The sequence below is a fragment of the Rhinopithecus roxellana genome, unplaced genomic scaffold, assembly GCF_007565055.1.
Source record: "Rhinopithecus roxellana isolate Shanxi Qingling unplaced genomic scaffold, ASM756505v1 contig2322, whole genome shotgun sequence".
NCBI lineage: Eukaryota > Metazoa > Chordata > Mammalia > Primates > Cercopithecidae > Rhinopithecus > Rhinopithecus roxellana.
Genome location: NW_022142036.1, coordinates 1 through 9616, shown reverse-complemented (window position 1 = coordinate 9616; position 9616 = coordinate 1).

Genomic DNA, 9616 nt, shown 5'->3' with positions numbered 1-9616 from the left:
GTAATCCCAGCACTTTGGGAGGCCCAGGCAGGTGGATCACAAGGTCAAGAGTTCAAGACCAGCCTGGCCAACATGGTGAAATCCTGTCTCTACTAAAAATATAAAAAATTAGCCAGGCACAGTGGTGCATGCTTAGCCTCCTGAGTAACTGGGACAACACTTGGCATTGTCCTACCGGAGCTGCAAGCTCTGTCTCACCACACCTAACGCCAGTGCAGAGGAGCCATGCAACGCAAAGGTCCCCTGTGGCAGCACCAGCATGAAGCTCTTCAATCATGAAAATCAGGGAACACGTCCTCCCTCAGAGAAAAAAGGAGTCACATGTTTGCATTTCTGGCGAAACCTGACTGCATTTTGATAAAACCTGTGCCGGGACCAGGACAGTCATGGCTCCTCTGCACTGGCGTTAGCTGTGGTGAGACAGAGCTTGCAGCTGCGGTAGGACAATGCCAAGTGTTGTCCCAGTTACTCAGGAGGCTAAGACAGGAGAATCACTTGAAACTGGACGGTGGAGGTTGCAGTGAGCCGAGATCGCACCACTGCAACTCCAGCCTGGGCAATAGAGCGGGACTGTGTTTCAAAAAAAAAAAAAAAAGGTTGCTACCTTTACACAAAGGATGAAAAAGTAGGAAAGGGACTGCAGGAAAAGAATGTGAGAGAGGAAAAACATAAAGAAATTTCAAATTTGTGAATACACCTTTCCCCTAACTCATGTGTTGTTTGTGATTAGGACTAAGTGCTGAATCCAGAAGTGATCCAAATTCTTAGGAGCAGAGGAGGACAGAGGCAGGCAGGTAGGCCGATTCCTGCTGGTTCTCTGTGTTACTTTTGCTCCATGAACCTCCCCTGTATAGGCTGGTTTCAGATTCTCCAATAAAAGTATATGTTAAAACTGTAGAAACAATAAAACATGCAAATATCTTCCATTTGCAGGCCAATTGTTACCATGCAGGTGTTCTTCTTGGCAAATATTCAAACGTCACCAGCATCACGTGCTTAATATTATTTTAGTCAATATGATTTGTGTCAAAATTGCCTGAATTCGGTGATTGTTGGATCTCATTATCACCAATATAGGTCCTCACACCACACCCCTCACTGCTGATGAACTCACAAGAAAGACTTCATACTTTAAGAACTAGTATTTTCTTAGAAAAGGAAGAATAAAAGCAGTTCTCAGTAAAAGATAAACCACAGAGCAACTGGGTTCAGATGAGTTGTACACATTAAACCACACACACACACACACACACACACTATGAAAATGATGTTGAGGCTCTGTCTAATCCACAAATATGAGTAAGTTCATAATTTAGGAGTTAAAACGAGAATCCTACTCATGACTTTTCCTGGCATGCATTGAAGAATGATGAAATTACACTCCAGATTACCCCATTTGTTCTCCTGACAGCTCTGTGGATCATTATCATACAGAGGCCCTTTGCTTGGGGAGACCATGACCACTTGACGTTCCTTCTCAGAGTGGGCTTGTCAGAGTTCTCTCCATGGCAGAATCTATGGGGCCCACCTCAACGCACAGGGAAGCCCCAGGCCCTCAGGGACCTCTAGGTCCCAAAAGAGTGTCAGATAAAGAAATTAAAAGGGGACTGGGAGAAGCACTCTGTCAAATAGAAAGCCTATCCACAGAAAACTTAGGGATGAACAGAGCTATGACGTGATGACCTTGAAGTTGCAGCCAAAATGATGAGGCCAGGTGGGCTTGCTGGCCAAGAAATGCAATCTCAAGACTGGGCCATGGCTGTGAAGCCCAAGCCTTTTTGTGACAAAGCTAAGAAATACAGGAGAAATGGAAGGGTGAGGGGCAGGACAGACAAGGAAGACGGGAAGCAAGAAGGACAGGAAGTACCAGCAGACACCAGCAGCAGAGACGAGTGCAGAAGTGTCAGACTGTCCATGAATTGGAGGAGGGCTCCCAGTGAGGAGGGAAAAGGAATTGGACTATGCCACCGTCTCTGTAGGGGAGGTGAGACAAACGTCCCATGCAGCTCGGAAGATGGCCTGGAAGACCCAACACTTCCACCTGCTTCCTGAATCCTGACACCACCACATACACAGTTATTTTTAAAGTGCTTAAAATATAAACCACGTTCATGGGAACTTGAAGTCAGGTCTCACCTTGACATCCATCCATCTGCGTATTTTCAAGGTTGACTCAAATGTTGAAAAGTCATCTGTGATGTGTTGTACCATTTGGGCTTTTGACAAAAACTATAAAGACGCAAATTAAGCCAAGAGGGAAATTTCTAGCTGCCACACTAACCAAGAACTGTCGGGTAATAAAAAAAAAAGGCATCCTAAAAATAAAACTACATTTCAGGCCGTAAGGCTCATTTCTTTTCTTCTTTTTTTTTTTTTAATTTTTTTTTAAGACATACACTCACTCTGTCACCCAGGCTGAAGTGGAGTGGCACGATCTTGGCTCATTGCAACCTCCGCCTCCCGGTTTCAAGTGATTCTCATGCCTCAGTCTCCCGAGTAGCTGGGACTACAGGCATGTGCTACCAAGCCCAGCTAATTTTTGTATTTTTAGTAGAAACGGGGTTTCACCATGTTGGCCAGGTTGGTCTCAAACTCCTGACCTCAAGTGATCCACCTGCCTCTGCCTCCCAAAATGCTGGGATTACAGGCATGAGCCACTGTGCCTGGCCTCCTAAGGCTCATTTCTATAAATAATACTTCCCCAGAACCCAACTCTAGTAAGTGATAATCATCTCTTAATTAATTCTCTTTTATATATATTATTGTGATGGTCATATTATTGCCCCATATTTGTCTTGATGTTTTGGATTTCAAATGGACAAAGCATCCCATCCTCTCTTGCAACTGAGGCATCATCCCTTGGAAGGATACAGAAAGACTTGCTGGTAGAATTATGAATCGTCATGCCATTTAGAAAGCAATCTGGAAATGTCTATTTCAATCTAAAGATCTATTCTTTTCATAATCAAGTCATCTCATGTCCTGTAAGCACAGGGATGTTTATTGTAGCATTATTTGTCATAGCTACATTCAGTAATTCATGCTACAGTCAATCAAGGAATAGCATGCAGTCATGAAAAAACAAAAGAGGGATTTCAACAATCTATCACCATTAAGAGAGAAAAAGAAAGATGCATAAAGGGACATATTATATGATCTGATTTTTATAAAAACAATTACAACATATATTTGTGACTACAAAGCATTTGGTATAATCGTAGAAGCATAAAGTATGGAAGGACACAGATAAGGCTGATACCACTGGCAATCTGGAAGAGAGGAATTAGAGTGGAAGGAGGGAAGGGAACGAGAGGAAAAAAAAATAAAGAAGTGAAAAATGAAAGAAAGTGTCCATGATAAGAACTACATGGGTGCTCCTGTCGCATTTATGGGAAATCATTTGTGTGAAGATGACATAAACACATGGTGGTGAGATGGTCCCCAAAATATCAACAGCTTTTATTTCAGGGTGGTGAGATTTTTTTTAACAAGGTGAAATGTTTCCAAAAATAATTTTTACTTTATTTTCCTTATAGGTATTATTGGAAATATGTACCACCACATGAATTATTTACATAATCAGAAAACAATTCATTGAGAGGGAAATATGAAAAGTCTTATGCCAGGCAATGTATGTCCCCAGAGGAGACGCAAGCAGGGAGATGAGGTTGTAAAGTTAATTTAGAACCTGACTAGGAAGGTTCTAAGTGCTAGGCAAAGACGGGAGCGTATCAACATATTAACAATAGGGCTGTGGTTTTGTTTGTTTGTTTTTGGTGGTGGGTTGTGATTTTTTTTTCTTCTGTTTGCTTTTCTCTATTTTCTGGATTTTTCTGCAAAAATCCTATCTTGCTTTTGTAACCAGAACAAAAGCATCATGTAAAAAATAACGCAGTGGAAGTGGAAGTGGACAATCATCAAAGTGATGTTTTAGGATATTAATCTGCACTGACCCCCAGCAAAGTAAATGAAAATCCATTTATGAATCCGTAACGTCAGGTGAGTTAATAAGGGCCCCAAATAAAGAAGAAACAGTGAACACTGAAAGGAAAATAGGAGGCCTTACATGTTTTCTGGGGAAAAAAAAAAAAAAAAGAATTGAGTGAAACTCTGCTTAGGAAGAATGGCTAAGACTCAGTGGCCCTCTGTAAAGTTGACACTGATGTCTGTAAAAACACACTCAAACAAATGTCAAAGCTGGTTGATAGGATCCAAAAATTACAGAGAACTGTAATTGCTTTAGAGACTGGCCTATTTTTACCATCAAGTCTTTAAGTATAGCTACATCTTGGAACCCATATCAAGAAAAGGTACAATACCAAGGGAAAAGACAGTAGAAGTGGTAGAAAACACAGAAGTGGAAGACAATGTGCTAAGATGATATAAAAAGCCTTCCTCTGCACAGGAGAGACGTGCATCACTGAAAGCACTGCCTCAAAGAAACACTGGGATTTTGTACAAATAAAGATTCCAATGTGATTCTGGCTTGATTCATTTTGCAGTGTAGTCAACATAACAAAACTACAATCCATGTTAGGATAAATTAATTTAAGAGTTTCTATTCAATTGTGGTTTGCCTTCTTCTAACAGTTGGCACATTCTGAGAACTGCCTTTTGTTAGACACATTCAGAGGGAGGATGGTGGCATCACGTTGAAGAAGGCGGCAGCAGGAGGCTTCCAAAAGAACCTCCCAGTTTCAAGATTCTCTGACTCAAGATGAGACGCCATGCCAACCACCAGATTTTATGCTTTCTCTCTCTCAGATGCTCCAACTGAGGTAGTTTACTAAATAAACTGTGTTTATGTTCTCTAGCGTTCCTGAAGCAGATGTAATATAACTGAAGGCAAACAATTTTAGTAATGCAATTCATGCATTGCCATCTAAACACCACGTCATCATGAAACTGAAATGTTTACCAAATAATCTAAGCCCAAGACAAAGAAACTGAAAGGCATTCAGTAAGGCAAAGTACCAGCCAGTACTTCCAATAAAAGAATTTATTGAGAGTTATCCTGGAGTGGCTTGCCAGAAAAAGTCAATGTAACTTGGTTTCTAATCACAAAAAGGACTGTCTTGCTGTTATTCCCAATGGTCAGGAAAAAAATGAGGAGAAATTGAGTTGGTTTTCATAGAGTAGTAGGGTTTTCCTAACAGAGTTTCAGGATAGGCTGGTCAGAAGGTAAGCAATATTCTCCTTCCAGTGATCCCCAATAGTTCACCCACATTTCCCAAAAGCGTCCAATCTTGTCTTGACAACCTGGCAAGTGCTGACCACCAGATGACAGTCCTTCTCCTTATGATTCTGTGAAATAAAAGTGACCATCCTTTGAGTTCAGTCCCAGCTTTTCCACTAACTGGCCACGTGTCTGTGGGCAAGTGGCTTCATCAGTTTTCAGCTTCAGTTTCCTTAAGTAAAATGCTAAGGTTAGACAAAGTGATCTTTAGAAACCTTTTGATCTCTGGCAATCCATGACCCTTTACAATCAATTCCAGGTTTTGTTTACTATGTTCTAGGTTTAACACAAAATTAGACGTGAGTGTTCACCTTTAGCAAAATGGCAAACAACAGGTTGGTCCTATGGGTTCATTTGTACTGCAAAGATGTGAAATTCCCAAGAAAATGTCACAGAGTTGAGTTCAGAAAAATAGAAGAATGGAAAAAAGAAAAGAAGGGAGGGACAGAGGGAGGGATAGAAAGATAAGCCTGAGAACATGCAGAAACCCCCTCCAAGGTCAGTCAGCATCCTTCTATTTCTCTGCATGGGTGGTGTGTTTGCTTCTGTCTTCCTTCTTGCCTTCACAGCTTCTACTCCCATAATTCTCAGCAGGGCCTTTTCATCAACCCAATTCTCTCTCTTTCTTCAAATGTGGCTCAAGCTCATGTCTTTTCTGTCTGACACCAGCAAGTTCTGATCTTCTATTCTTTCTGAGTCCTCTCTTGGTGTGCCACCTAACTAACAAGCAAGGCTACTGGTAGGAACAGCCCAGGAACAATGCCCACAGGATCTCCTAAAACCCTCAATGTCTCTCCCTATTGGGGTACAGTAGGGAAGTAGAGAGAAGGGAAAAGTTCCTTCTTCCCTTTCTTTTTTCTTTTGTTCCTTCCTTTTTTCTTTCAATTTAATGTATACTGAATATTTTCTTTATGCAAAGCACTGTTCAAAGTTCTTTCACATACTATTTCATCTTATCTCTCCACAACCCCCCCTGGAAATCCAGAGTCTTGGCCAATCAAATTCTGATCCTCTCTGTGTTTCTCCACCACCATCCACTCATCCCCATCCTTCACTCATCCCCCTCCACTCATCCCATCCTCCACTTATCCCCATCCACTCATCCCATCCTCCACTCATCCCATCCTCCAGACTCATCCCCATCCAATCATTCTATCCTCCACTCATCTCCATTCTCCACTCATTCCCATCCTCCACTCATCCCAATCCTCTACTCATCTCCATCCTCCACTCATCCCATCTTCCACTCATCCCATCCTCCACTCATCCCATCCTCCACTCATCCCATCCTCCACTCATCCCATCCTCCCTCATCCCCATCTACTCATCCTATCCTCCACTCATCCTATCCTCCACTCATCCCCATTCAGCCATCCCATCCTCCACTCATCCCCCTCCACTCATCCCATCCTCCACTCATCCCCATTCTCCCTCATCCCCATCCACTCATCCCATCCTCCACTCATTCCATCCTCCAATCATCCCCATCCTCCAATCATCCCATCCACTCATTCCCATCCTCCACTCATCCCAATCCTCTACTCATCTCCATCCTCCACTCATCCCATCTTCCACTCATCCCATCCTCCACTCACCCCCTCCACTCATCCCATCCTCCACTCATCCCATCCTCCACTCATCCCATCCTCCCTCATCCCCATCCACTCATCCTATCCTCCACTCATCCCCATTCACCCATCCCATCCTCCACTCATCCCCCTCCACTCATCTCTATCCTCCACTCATCCCCCTCCCCTCCACTCATCCCATCCTCCACTCATCCCATCCTCCACTCATCCCCATCCATTCATCCCCATCCTCCACTCATCCCCATCCTCCAATCATCCCATCCTCCACTCATCCCCATCCTCCAATCATCCCATCCAATCATCCCCATCCTCCATTAATCCCATCCACTCATCCCCATCCTCCACTCATCCCCATCCTCCAATCATCCCATCCACTCATCCCCATCCTCCAATCATCCCCATCCTCCATTCATCCCATCCTCCACTCATCCCATCTTCCACTCATCCCCATCCTCCACTCATCCCATCCTCCAATCATCCCCATCCACTCATCCCCATCCTCCACTCATCCCCCTCCACTCATCCCCATCCTCCAATCATCCCCATCCCCCTCCACTCATCTCATCCTCCACTCATCCCCATCCTCATCCACTCATCCCATCCTCCACTTATTCCCATCCATTCATCCCCATCCTCCATTCATCCCCATCCACTCATCCTCCTTCACTCATCCCCATCCACTCTGTCCCTTGGGGTTGTGTTTGGTTGTTCTCTCCACCTTGGCCCTTCCTTCAATCAACTGCCAATTCTGAACCTCATTTCTGGCTCCTTTTTCTTCCTGCCTTTATATCTCTCCTGAACACCAAAGCCTGTTCTTAACTGGTCTCCCTGCAACCAGGTTCTCATTCTAAAGCATGAGTTGATTGATACCACTGTACTCATCCAACACTTTATGTGACTCCATTTTCTACATAACATAACCTGAGTTCTGTCATTTGACATTAAAGGACTTCTACCTTCACCAACCCAACATCATTAAATCTTATCTTCTGAACATACCGGGCTTTTCCTGATTCCATAAAAATGCCATGCCATTTTACTCTTGCAGGTTTTTGTTTGTGCTGTTCCTACCATGCGCAACAGCCTTCTCTCACCTCAGTCCTAGAGAAAAATCTTGTTTTTCAAACCTAGCTCAAGTGCTACCTCATTCCTCCAAGTCAAAAGTGATTTGTCCTTTCTCCTGAACTCTCTAAATTTTAGGGTTTATGGTTCCAAAGTTGCCTGTAGGTCACAAAGTTCTGGAGGGCAGGGATCATCTCTATTTTTCTTTGCATTCCAACACCATGTATCAACCACAACAGCCCTTTTCCTTTTTTTTTTTTTTTTGAGACGGAGTCTTGCTCTGTTGCCCAGGGTGAATACAGTGGCGCAATCTCGGCTCACTGCAACCTCTGCCTCCCAGGTTCAAGCGATTCTCCTGCCTCAGCCTCCTCACAGCAGCATGTTTTAAGCATAAACAGAAACGAAGTTGCTAACCCTGATAATTAATTTACCAGCCACCACTGTCTTCCAAGTGTGCCTCTGAATTTAAAATCTACAAGCATTGATGAAGGGCCTACTATGTACAAAGCACCCTGGCAGGAGATGCGGACGCAAGTGAGCTCAGGAGCAATGATGTTATAATGAGCCATTTTAAAGACCTACCACACCTCACTGTGCTAGGCCACCAAATACACTATTATCATGAACACACAGTCCAGTTTGGGGATCATCAATCCTTCACAAGCCTGCTTTCCTCACTGAATATACTAGCGGTAAAATCCATATGTTTCAAAATGCATCCTAGAAAAGTAGGCTCAGAACTCCAGAAACTGGGGCCTCTATTTCCTTCCAGAAGACAGAGTGGTCGATAAAGAAGAATGAAGGCATTTCTTACTCAGCAGTTCTAATCTTCAAATCTACAATCTAGTTTAGCTTCAGTTATAATGAGCATTTGGAACCATGGAAGTAGCTGAGAAAACAAGAATGTCTGGAAAAACTAAAAATTTTATGACCGTAAAATTGGGCTCGTGGATGAAAACGTTTGTAAGTGATGCTAATTTTTTGTTTGAAAGACGGGTATCAAGAGCAGCTGTGCAAATACTTCTGAAGAGCTCAAGGTGATCTAGAACATAAGGTGACCATCTGTCCCAGCATGTTAGGGAAAGTCCCAATTTACACCTGTGTCCCTGCACAATTATTATCATTGCACTCTGAAAACTGTCCCAGCTTGAATGAAAAATTTTACAACCACTGTATCAATGCTATTGTCAGACACCAGTAGTTTCTCCATACAACATTGGTGGTTTGCATAGGTCTACCAGGGAGCAGAGAAATGGGGCAGAATCCAGGCTTCCTGACACCAAAACTCAGGCTCTATCTAAACATACTTCCTCTAGGTTTTTTCATCATCAACTCATCCACAGGAAAACTCTTTGGAAAATGGTAAAGATATAAAAGTCATGGTTTCTGCAAGCTAGCACTTACAATCTTGGGGAGATAAAGCACATATATATTCAACAATTAAAGAGGATCAGATGAATTCATTATATGGTGCTAAAGACATAGTTCAAATGACAATTTCAAAAGGAGCTAGAAAAGGTGAAAAAACCCTCTAAGAGCTTCAGACTGCAGGGAAGATTTCTGGTAAGTGATGGATCCTGAAAGAGGTCTTCAAGAAGAAAAAAAAAAGGCATTTTCTTTGAAAAAATAAAGGTAGAAAAAACAAACAAAACTGGCACAGGAATAAGCCACTTAGACAATTCTACAATCATTATTACTCTATATTCAAGAAGAGAAAAACAAAACAGCA